A 12,204-nucleotide genomic window follows, 5' to 3' on the forward strand; every position below is an offset into this window, starting at 1 on the left:
AAAGGGCCCCATCCGGTGATCTAGTGCAGCACTTTAGACACTAATCTAGCTGTGTTCAGCCCGGGAGTCCAGTTTTCTCAAAGAGGCACCTATGTTCCCTACATGTGAATAAGAATCTTAACTTCATAAAACTATCATCAATGAGCTGGACATGACTTGCCAATGTTTTCCTTTGTGAAAACTAATTAAATGGTTGACTTATAATTTGACTATTTGGACAGATATGAAGGTCTCTGAAAACCCTCTACGATCCAGTGGTGTCCCAAGTGCTCCACAATGTTTAGCCCTTGACTCAAGGTATTAAAATGAAAAAGCTACCCAGGCTCGAGTAACACGCTCTGTTGGTGATGTTAAGTGCATTCAAGTAGGTTCTGATTCACAGCATCCCTGTATAAGATTGCTGAGGAGCAGCTGCTGGCTTTGAACTGCCAACCTGTGGCTAGCAGCCCAGTGCTTATCCTACAGAGCTGCACCAGATTCCATTATCACTCTAGTTGTTGGCTTTTTTTGCCATATGGAGAGCTCTGTAGGTGATGGATCTCCTTGGAATCCCTACATAGGGTCGCTATGGGTCAGAACCAACTCAATGACACTTAACAACAGCAACAATTAAGAGGCAAGTATTAGCGTAATGGAGTCCTGGTGTGGTGCTGTGAGCTAATGCGTCAGACTGCAAAGTCGTTTGAACTGCAAGGTTGGTGGTTCAAGTTCACCAACCGCCCCTTGGAAACCCTATACAGGGTTGCTATGGGTTGGAATCAACTAAATGGCACTTAACAACAACAACAATTAGTGTACTGGGTGCCTAAGAGGGACAGGAAGGGGTCAATGAAGGCATGCTTCACCCTTCACCATTGCTTTTTAAAAAGACAACCTTCTCCAAACATATCTGTCAGTGCCTAACTGTATGGCTTGGCTTTAATTTCTTCCACAGAGGGAGTTAAAGAAGTCAGTTCAGTTCTTGCTTGCTGGAAGCTAACCTATCAGATGCACAGACCACGTTGTGCCAGATAGAAATATTAGAAACAGACATCAATTAATAAACTGAAGGTTTGCATTTTTATATTAATGAAAAACAAATGTGTCATTGTGTTTGGTAGAGGAAAGTGTGAAGAAGGAATTGTAGGGGGAAATCAACACCCTTTATCTAAATCATTTGGAGGAATGTCTTAGTGGGTGCGTGCCTCAGAAATGGTTTTAGAACTGGGAAAAAGACTCATGAGCTGGCAAGGAGGAGGCATTCCAGTACTGATAGGACTTTGGAAAATGGATAAAATTAAAATAGACTATGAAAAGATAAAGGGTTTGAATATATGTTCCAGGTGGCTATAAGGAAGACGAAGGAATGGAAGGCAAACGTAGAAGAGGATGAAGCCCAGAATGGAATAGGTTTTTGTCTTGTCCCTTGCAGGTCTACATGGCTAAAGGTACCTATCTTAGATTGGCAGCAACTCAAAGGGAATGGCCTTTAGAAAAGTTGGGAGCCTGGGAGTTCAGGCATCCTAGACTGAGGAGTGACTCAGCCTAGCCACAGTGGGTGGGGCAACTGCTGGTTCAAGTCCAGAAACATCCAAAACTCATCCTAACCTCCATCAACAGCATCCCTCCTACCTTACCCTCCTATTTTTGGGGGGACCTGACACCCCTTCCTCACTAGATGATTTGTTTTTCCTTTCCAGGCTATATATATATTTTTTTTTTTTAAGTTTATTATGGAAATGTTTAAATGCATATAAAAGTAAAGAGAATAGATGAATGTACCCAGTCACCAGATTCAGTAATGACCAGATCATGGAAAATCTTGTTTCGTCTATATCCCCATTCCCCATTCCCCATTTCCCCACAGCAGAATATTACAAAGCATTGCAGACACCATCCATTTTGTCTGCAAATACTGAAGTATGAGTGGTTACGAGTTGGGCTGCTAACCTCAAGGTTAGCAGTTCAAAACTACCAGCGGTTCCATGGGAGAAAGATGAGGCGTTCTGCTCCTGTAAAGATTTATAGCCCCAGAAACCCTATGAGGGTCACTATGAGTCGGAACCGACTCCACGGTACTTCTCAACAATCCAAAAGTTAAGATTTTCTTTTTTTAAAAAGCCAAAACACCCCAACAACAACATGGGCACCTTATAATATGCAGATGATACAGCCTTGCCTGCTGGAAGTGAACAACATATCAGCACATTGAATTTTTTTTCTTTCAAAAAACACTCAAAACTAGCAAATATTTGGGATCTCTCTTGAATGTGAATATTGAAGCAAAGGAAAGCAAGAGTTGTAGGTCAGGATTCAGATTGGCAGTTCTAAAATGGAACCATCCAGAAATCTGACAGCCTGATCAGAAGCCACTGTGCAATCTTTAACTCCTCTTTGTCTGTTCTTCTGGTGTTCCAGCTCTGTTTTAATTCTAACTGTACCTGAAAAATTGGGCTACACTGGTTGTGATGTCCTTGGTCCCTTACTTATTAACTACCCGGTCTCAGGCAAGTATAAAGTTAACACTTTAAGTGGCTATTTCATCACTGAAATGAGATAACCAAATGACCTTGTGGGCAGTCTTGATCATTAAGGACAATATCTGTCAAAAAGTTATTTCACATGTGAATTTCATAACTACTCCTCTAACTTGGATTCTGAATCTGTTGCTCCCTCTGGCTTGTGGGCTCAGCATCTGACCTCAGTGTGTCCCCAGCCTACATAGAACATGACTACCTCATTGTCTATCATTGTACGCACCATATAGTTGAGTCACAATATTAATCCAATCTGCCAATCGCTGCCTTTTAATTTGTGGATTTAACTCATATGCCTGCCCGTTTATTGTTTGCCTTCTGTTTATTCCCTGTGGTTCTCATTTCTGTTTTCCATACCTTGCCTTTCCTGTGAGTGGTTTGAGCATTTTCTAGAATTCCATTATTATCTGTAGTATTTCTAAGGGTGTCTCTTTGTATAGGGTTTTTAATGGTTGCTCTAGGTATTAAAGTATACATAGGTAATTTACCACAATCTATTACTATCAACACTGAGTGAAATGTAGAAACCTAACCTCCACTTAGGTTTTACTAGCTCCCTCTTTCACAATGTAATTGCCTGACATATTTCCTCTGCATGCATTCCCTAAGCACCACATCAGATAATGTTCTATATTTTTTGTGTCAACTGTCAAACATAATTTTGAAACTCAGGAAAAAGGCATTCTATTTTATGTAAGTCTATTTTCACCTACTGTAGTATCACTTCTTCCTTCCTAATGTTTTACGTTTCCTTCTTTTCCACTCGAAGATCTTTCTTTAGTCATGCTACGGTAGATCCTCTGGAGACAAGTTCTCTTACATGTCATTATTTTCTCTTCATTTCTGAAGGATATTTTCACCTGATACAGAATTCTGAATATTATAAAGATGTTTACTGGTGTTTTATTGACTATGCAAAAGGATTTGACTATAAGGATCATAATAAACTATAGACAACATTGAGAGCAATGGAAATTCCAGAACACTTAATTGTGCTCATGAGGAACTTGTACAATGACCAAGAGGCAGTCATTCGGACAGAACAAGGGGGCTACTGAGTGGTTTAAAATCAGGAAAGGTCAGGATTGTATCCTTTCACCATAGTTATTTAATCTGTACACTGAATAAATAATCTGAGAAATGGATTATATGAAGAAGAACATGGCATCAAGATTGGAGGAAGAGTCAGCAGCAACCTGTGATATGCAGATGACACAATCTTGCCTTCTGGAAGCAAAGAAGTTTTAAAATACGAACTCATGAAGATCAAAGACTACAGTCTTCAGTATGAATTGCACCTAATGTACAAAGAAAAGAAAATCCTTACCACTGGAGCAATAAATAACATTATGAAAAATGGAGAAAAGATTGAAGTTGCCAAAGAGTTCATGTTGCTTGCACCCACAATCAACACACACAAGAAGCAGTAGAGAAGAAATCAAATCACATATGGCATTAAGCAAATCTACTGCAAATGACCTCTCGAAAATGTCAATGAGTAAAGATGTCAGTTTGAGGACTAAGGTGCACCTGACCCAAGCCAATGTTATTTTAAATTGCTTCATATGCATGTGAAAGTTGGACAATGAACACAGAAGACCATAGAATTGATGCATTTGAGTTATGGTATTGGAAGAGAGGACCAGGCAGTGTTTTGTTCTGTTGTGCATAGGGTTGTTATGAGTTGGTACCAACTTGATGGCACCTAACAACAACAATGGACTGCCAGAAGAATAAAAAATCTGTATTGGAAGAATTACAGCCAGCATGTTCCTTAGAAGACTGATAGTGAGACTTCGTCTCTCATACTTTGGACATGTTAGAGGAGGTACAGTCCCCAGAGAAGGACATCATGTTGATAAGGTGGAAAGTCAGCAAGAAAGAAAAAGACATCCCCCAACTCCCATGAGATAGAGTGACACCGTGGCAGTAACAATGGGCTCAAATATAACAGAAATTGTGAGGATGGCACAGAACCTGGCAGTGTTCCTTCTGTTGTGCATAGGGTCACTATGAGTCAGAACCAATTCGATGGCACCAACAACAACAACAAGGTAATAAAATACTCATTTTATTTTAAAAAGGAAAAATCACTTGAGAATCCAATAATTACATTGTCTCACAGATGAAGTCATTTCCACAGGTAATATTTTCTCACCTCCTCTTTTTTTCCCTCCTTAGTTGTTTGATTTAGAAATTAAGTTAAAAAATGTTCCATACCAGACATTCAAAAGGCTGCAGAACTGACTCCTATAATGTATATAATTATATCAGGAAGCTACAAATTTCCACTGAGGAAAATGCTTAGAGCTTCCCAAACTGAAAAATCTCCTTTGACAACCACGATTCCATGAGCAACTTTCTGCGTTCCTCCTCAGCAGGCCCGCTCTGAGACACTGGACATGGTGGAATTCGTTTTCTTTTCCTCTTTCCCTTCCCCCAGGAGGATGAGAGAGTTATTTTAAGAGTTCCCTACTTGTGCTTTAGATGAGAGAAAGTCCATAGCATCTCATATCTTTTACATGCTTTATAAAAAAACAGTTAAATAATTACTGAATGCCAGCATGGTACAAACCCTTAAGCACTTGACTGCTAACTTAAAGGTTGGAGATTTTAGTCCACTCAGAGGCACCTTGGAAGAAAGACCTGAAATTTTACTTTAGAAAAATCAGCTATTAGAAACCCTATAGGGCACAGTTCTACTCTTATAGACATGGGTCACCATATGTTGGAATTAACTCAACTTCACTGGTTGTTGATTTGTTGATTTTTAGGTCAGTACAGTTAGGACAGAAATAGAGAATATGACCTTTTTTTGATGCAGAATAAAGTCAAGTTTAGATTTTTTTTTTTTTTAATTACCACTAGATTCTTGGATAATTTCTCATCAACTGTTCAGCTTCTTTTTCATCCCTGGAATCTTTCTCTTACATATTAAAGTACGAGGAAATAGGATTTAAAACAGAAAGTCTCATTTTGGTGATTTTCCAACCACTTCTTGATTTGTTTCATTAATGTTTATCCTTGGCTTGCTTGTTTTCCTTTAGATGAAGATCAAATTCAGAAGTGGCAAAGACAATTGATTAATCAGAAAATCAAGTGAAATCACGGTGGGGTTTCTTTTGCATTTAATGGAATTTTTAAAAAAAAATTTTATTGTGAACTGAGTGATAGTTTACACAAGAGAGCATTGGTTTTACACTCATCATTTCATTGTGATGATCACAGTCTCCTCCATGCATCATCATTCAATAGTACTTTTGCTTCTATTCCCTCAGTTTTGTTTTGTTTTGAGGAGGGATGTACACAAAAACACTCAGGAATATATAACCATATAAGCAACCAAAGGGCACATTCTGCAAGCCTGTCTCCTGGCCACCAGTACACAGCCTTTCTCTGTCCATGAGTCTAGAGTCCTCAGCTACTCTATTTCTCCATATCCTCATCTCTGCCTCCTTCTCAAGTATCACTGCTTCTCTGGATAGGGTCCAACATTCACTAGTGCTTTTCTCCCTTGATTGTCCAAATCATGGTGTTTTGAGAAGTTACTATCCTCATTTCTGCTTTGGGGAGCATAGCTGGTTCCCAGGAGTTTGTTTATTTGCAAAATCTCTTATATGCAACTCTAAGTTCCCCTTATAGTGAATGTGAAACTACTAGGTTTCCATCAGCAGAAAAGTGCCTTCCTGCACCAGGTTGGTGATGTGGACAATTTGCCTTTGTAATGACACAGTAGGTGATCAGATAGCCATCAGTTATCTGAGTAGCCAAACCCTGGGACGTGCTTTGATTTCTGAGTGTGGTATTTTGCAGGCTGTCCTTTGAGACCATGGAGGAAAAACGAGAGTCCTCCTGGCCACCGGTAACTAAGCTCCAGGATTCTCCTCTCCTCTCCTGGCCAGATCAGAACCAGAGGGCTGTGGTGTCACTTGTTGTTATTGTTGTTGCTAGGTGTCATCGAGTCAGTATCACTCAAAGTGACCATATGTACAACAAACAAAGCACTGCCTAGTTCTGGGCCAACCTCACAATCTCACAATCATTGTTATATTTGATCCCATTGATGCTGGCACTATGCCAGTCCACCTCACTGGGGGTCTTTCTCTTTATGTCCAATCCTCCACTTTATCAAACATGATATTCTTGTCCAGTGACTGGTCCCTCCTGACAATATGTCCAAAATATAAGAGACAATGTCTGGTCATCCTGACTTCCAAGGAACATTCCTGGCTGTACTTCTTCCAACACAGATCTATTTGATCTTTTGGCAGTCCATCACCATAACCCAAACGAATCAATTCTTCTATGGTCTTCCTTATTCATTATTTACCACTTTCACATGCATATGAGGTTATTGAAAATACGCTGGCTTGGGTCAGGTGCACCTTAGTCCTCAAGCTGACACCTTTGCTCTTCAACTCTTTAAAGAGATCTTGTACAGCAGGTTAGACAACGCAATATGCTCTTTGAGTTCTTGACTGATGCTTCTATGAGTGTTGATGGTTGATCCAAGAAAAATGAAGTCTTTGACAACTTCAATCTTTTCTCCATTTAGAGGGATATTGTTCGTTGGTCCAGTGATGATGAGTTTTGTTTTCTTTGCATTGAGATGCAAAGCATACCAAAGGCTGAGGTCTTTGATCTTTATCAGTAAGTATTTTAAGTCCTCTTCACTTTCAGCAAGCAAGGTTGTATCATCTGTATAGCTCAGGTTGTTAATGAGTCTTCCTCCAATTCTGATGTCACGTTTTTCTTCATATAATCCAGCTCCTCAGGTTATTTGCTCAGCATACAGGTTGAATAAGTAGGTAAAAGAGTACAACCCTGGTGCACACCTTCCTTAATTTTAAACCATTCAGTATTCCCATGTTCTGTTCGAACAACTTCCTCTTGGTCTATGTACAGGTTCCTCATGAATACAATCAAGTGTTCCAGAATACTCAGTGTTGTCCATAGTTTTTCATGATCCACACAATCGAAAGCCTTTGCATAGTCAATAAAGCACAGGTAAATATCTTTCTGGAATTCTCTGCTTTCAACCAAGATCCATCTGATGTCAGCAATGGTATCCCTCGTTCCATGCATGTTCTTTTCTGAAACAAGCTTGAACCTCTGGAAGTTCTCTGTCAATATATGGTTGTAGCCATTTCTGAATTACCTTTTGTAAAACGTTACTCATATGGGATATCAGTGATGCTGTCCAATGATTTCCACATTCCATTGAGTCACCTCTCTTTGGAATGGGCACAAATATACATCTCTTCCAGTCAGCTGGCCAGGTAGTTGTCTTCCAAATTTCTTGGCAGAGATGAGTGAGTGCCTCCAGTACAGCATCACTTTGTTGAAAGGTTTCAGTTTGTAGTCCATCGATTCCCATTGTCTTGTTCTTTGCCAATGGCTTCAGTGCACCTTGGACTTCTTCCTTCAGTACCACTGGCTCTAGATCATATGCTACCTCTTGAAATGGTTGAACATTGACCATTTCTTTTTGTTACAGTGGCTCTGTGATTCCTTCCATCTTCTTTTGATGCATTCTTCATCATTCAGTATTTTGTCCATAGAATCCTTCAGTACTGCAAGTGGAAGTGTGAATTTTTTCTTCACTTCCCTCTGCTTGAGAAATGCTGAGAGGGTTCTTCCCTTCTGATTACCTAACCCCAAGTTTTAGCATTATAACACTTGACTTTGTAGTCTCAAGCTGCCCTTTGAAATTTTCTGTTCAGCTCTTGTACCTCCTCACTTCTTCCATTTGCTTTAGCATCTCTATGCTAGAGAGCAAGTTTCACAGTCTTTTCTGACATCCACTTTAGTCTTTTCTTTCTTTCTTATCTTCTTAATGATCTTTTGCTTTCTTCCTGTATGATAGTCTTAATGTCATCCCACAACTCTTCTGGTCTTTGTTCATTAGTGTCTAATGTATCAAATCAGTCCTTCAGATGATCTCTAAATTCCTGAATGGTGACCCAGTGGACAGGTTTCAGATGAGCTTCCAGACAAAGACAGACTAGGAAGAAGGAGAGATGAACTATTTCCGAATATTTAGTCACTGAAAACCTTTGTTGTTATGTGCCGTGGAGTCGGTTCCGACTCACAGCGACCTTGCACAAGGTTTCCAAGTCTGTAAATCTTTACGGAAGCAGAAAGCCTCATCTTTCTCCCATGGAACAGCTGGTAGTTTTGAACTGCTGACCCTGAGGTCAGCAGCCTGATTCATAACCACTACGCTACCAGAGCTCCTGAAAACCTTTTGAGATGGGATCTATTCAAGGTCATATTTTGACTCTTACAAACTTGTTTTCATTTTCTTCAGCTTCAGCCTGAATTTGCATATGAGCAATTGATGGTCTCTTCCACAGTCTGCCCCTGGCCTTGTTTTGGCTGATGATATGGAGCTTTTCCATCATCTACTTCCGCAGATGTAGTCAATTTGATTTCTGTGTATTCCATCTGGTGAGGTCCACGTGTATAGTTGTCTTTTATGTTGTTTTAAAAAAGTATTTGCAATGAACAAGTCATTGGTCTTGCAAAATTCTATCATGCAATTTCCAGCATTGTTTCTATCACCAAGGCCATATTTTCTAACTACTGATCCTCTTTGTTTCCAACCTTTGCATTCCTATCACCAGTAATTATCAATACATCTTGATTGCATGTTTGATCAATTTCAGACTGAGGAAGTTGGTAGCATTCTTCAATTTCATCATCATTATCTTTAGTGATTAGTGCATACATTTGAGTAATGGTGGTATTAACTGGTTTTACTTGTAGGCGTATGGATATTATTCTATCACAGACAGTGTTGTACTTCCTGATAGAACTTGACATGTTCTTTTTGGTGATGAATGTGACACCATTCCTCTTCAATTTGTCATTCCTGACATAGTAAACCATGTTATTGTCAGATTCAAAATGGCCAATACCAGTCCATTTCAGCTCACTAATGCCTAGGATATCGATGCCTATACTTTCCATTTCATTTTTCACAATTTACAATTTTCCTAGATTCATACTTCATACATTCCATGTTCTGATTATTAATGGATTTTTGTAGCTGTTTCTCTTCATTTTGAGTTGTGCCCCATCAGGAAATGAAGGTCCCCAGGACTTTACTCCATTCTCATCATCACAGTCAACTCTACTTCCCTAGTCACATTTTGAGTGCCTTCCAACCTGATGGACTCATCTTCCCGCATTATATCTGACAATATTCTGGTGCTCTTCATCGTGTTTCAATATTTAATAGTCTGGTGCTGACAGTGTTCAACTGCTATTCATAAGATTTTCAGTGACTAAATATTCCAAAGTATTTTGTCTCTTCGTGTTCCTCGTATGTCTTTGTCTGGAAGCTTATCCGAAACCTGTCCACCGTGGGTGATCCTTCTGATATTTAAAATACCTTTGGCATAGTTTCTAGAATCACGACACACAAGCCACCACAGAACACCAACTGACAGAGGAACGGTGGTATTACTAGGATGGGTGAACCAATAACCCTTGGTGAACTGCATACCCCACCCCTGTCCCACTGCAGGGCCAGATTCCCCGATTCGCAGCTCCGCCTCTCGCTGGCTTCCTGCAGCTCCTTCTGTCTCCCATTGACCAAGCCAGAAACTCTTCTCTGTACTCTAAGGCAGGTCCCAGGTCCACATGACTGGCGGGTGGCAGGTGGAAAGAGTTGATGATGGTGAAGATTTATTGCATGGGTGAAGGATGACGACACTGCCAGGGCAAGCCCCTGTCCTTATGACCACACCCACCACCCTGAGGTACTTTTGATGTTACCCCTCTAGCAGTGCACCCCTCTCACCTCCCTAATGGCTCCATGGTCGAAAGGAGTGGGCATGCTGAGAGAGACTCATGCAAATGCCTGTGTGAGCAAGAGTCCTGAAACCCAGGCTGAGCGAGAGCCCAGCTCCCTAAGCACACACAAGTGAGAAGCTGAGCAGGCCAAGAGCGTCTGATCAGTTACCAAAATGGGCATAGCAGGCTGGTTCTTAGGTTGTTGTTGTTGCTGTGAAGTGCCATGGAGTCGTTTTCAACTCAGAGTGACCCTGTATTGGGTTTCTGAGGAGGGATTGGTGGGTTTGAACTGCCGATCTTCAGGCAGTCCAGTGCTCATCCTACAGCTCCACACCAGGATTCCGTTCTTATAGGTGAGAGTATAACAAGAGATCCCTTGCAGAACCTCCGGAGAGGGCTAGGCAGTGTGAATGAGCCAGGAGCTAGGACAGCATGTATGAGAAGTTGCATAAAACTCAGAGGTTGTTAGGCATCATCAGTCTATTTCAATTCATATCATCTCTAGTCACAAAAGAAGGCAACACAGACCCCACCCATGATCACAATTTTGGTATGCTTGAGCCCATTGTTGCTGCCACTGTACCAACAACCCAACTGTTCCTCTTTTTTGTTGACCCTCTGCTTTTCCAAGCATGGTATCTTTCTGTAAAAAGTGCCACTTTAAAAGCTTTTCATTGTTCCCGGATCTTCAGAATGCAGCTCAGTGAATGAATATATCTTAGGTCAAACAAGCAAAGTTAATTGTTGTCAAATCAATTCTGACTTCTGGTACTTCCATGAGCGACAGAGTAGAACTGCTCCATAGAGCTTTCTTGGCTTTAATCTGTACACAAGCAGATCTCTAGGACTTTGTTCTTTGACACCACTGGGTGGCTTAGAACCTCCTAGCTTTAGTTTAGTGTTGTTGTTGTTGTTAAGAGTTATCAAGTTGGTTCCAGTTCATAGCAACACTAATTAGGATTTCCAAGGAGCAGATGGTGGGTTTGAACTGCTGACTTTCTGGTTCACACTCTAGTGCTGTTCCTAGCACCACACCAGGAGTCATTTATTATTATAGTTGAGTGCAAACTATTGCACCATTGACTTTTTTTAATGTAGGGAATTTTTTTTCAACAATTTTTGAAAAGCCACAAAATTTTTTTTTGCTGATTTCAAAACATACTGATTTGAGTGAATCTTTTCACTTCTGAGATACAAATCCAACTATTGGTTTCTGGTGATCTTTCATCCTTTCTTCTCTTTCCTCATTTTTCTTCCCTCTGAATCTCTCTTTGTCTTTCTGTGTCTCTGTCTCCCACTCTCCACTATCTTCACATATAAAGTCACCCAAAGATTATTCCTAAAACAGAATTCTATCATTTTAGAGTGTGAAGCTTCTATGCTTTCATTTCATTCAAATCCCATGCTTTCATTTTAAAGGATGAAGAAATGAGGCACAAATCAATAACACAGGCGTATAAATCGGTCTTTGTCTCAGCTAAATACATTTCATAAACCACCACAGAAGCCACATAACAAAGTCAGATTTTATCATTGTTTTAAAGATTTTATCACACTGATGACAAATTATAGTGAATGAAATGCGGTGTGCAGCACTTGAGACAGGGACAGGAAAGAACATGAAATTAAACAAACCTCAAATGTCTCTTGTTTGATGATGGAATTTGCAAGGTAAAAATATCAAAGCCAAGGACTTGAAAAGCATAATGCTCCAGATGAAAGGCTTGAGTAGCAAAGGAATGTTCATTATTATAATAAAGAGGGCCCAAAAGAAAGAGAGCAGTTTACCATAGTAGATTCTCAATGCTTGTTGAACAAATAATTAGAAATGTAAAAAAGAGTGATTGTTGTCATTGTTAAGTACCACTGAGTTTGTTCCAATTCATAG

At 40.1% G+C, this 12,204-nt stretch overlaps 1 pseudogene; it reads left to right on the plus strand.

The window, feature by feature from the left end:
* Window positions 1–6,345: 6,345 nt before the first annotated feature.
* LOC102831284 overlaps window positions 6,346–12,204 on the plus strand; it is a 7,097-nt pseudogene continuing 1,238 nt past the window's right edge.

This window comes from Chrysochloris asiatica, unplaced genomic scaffold (genome assembly GCF_000296735.1).
Source record: "Chrysochloris asiatica unplaced genomic scaffold, ChrAsi1.0 scaffold00184, whole genome shotgun sequence".
NCBI lineage: Eukaryota > Metazoa > Chordata > Mammalia > Afrosoricida > Chrysochloridae > Chrysochloris > Chrysochloris asiatica.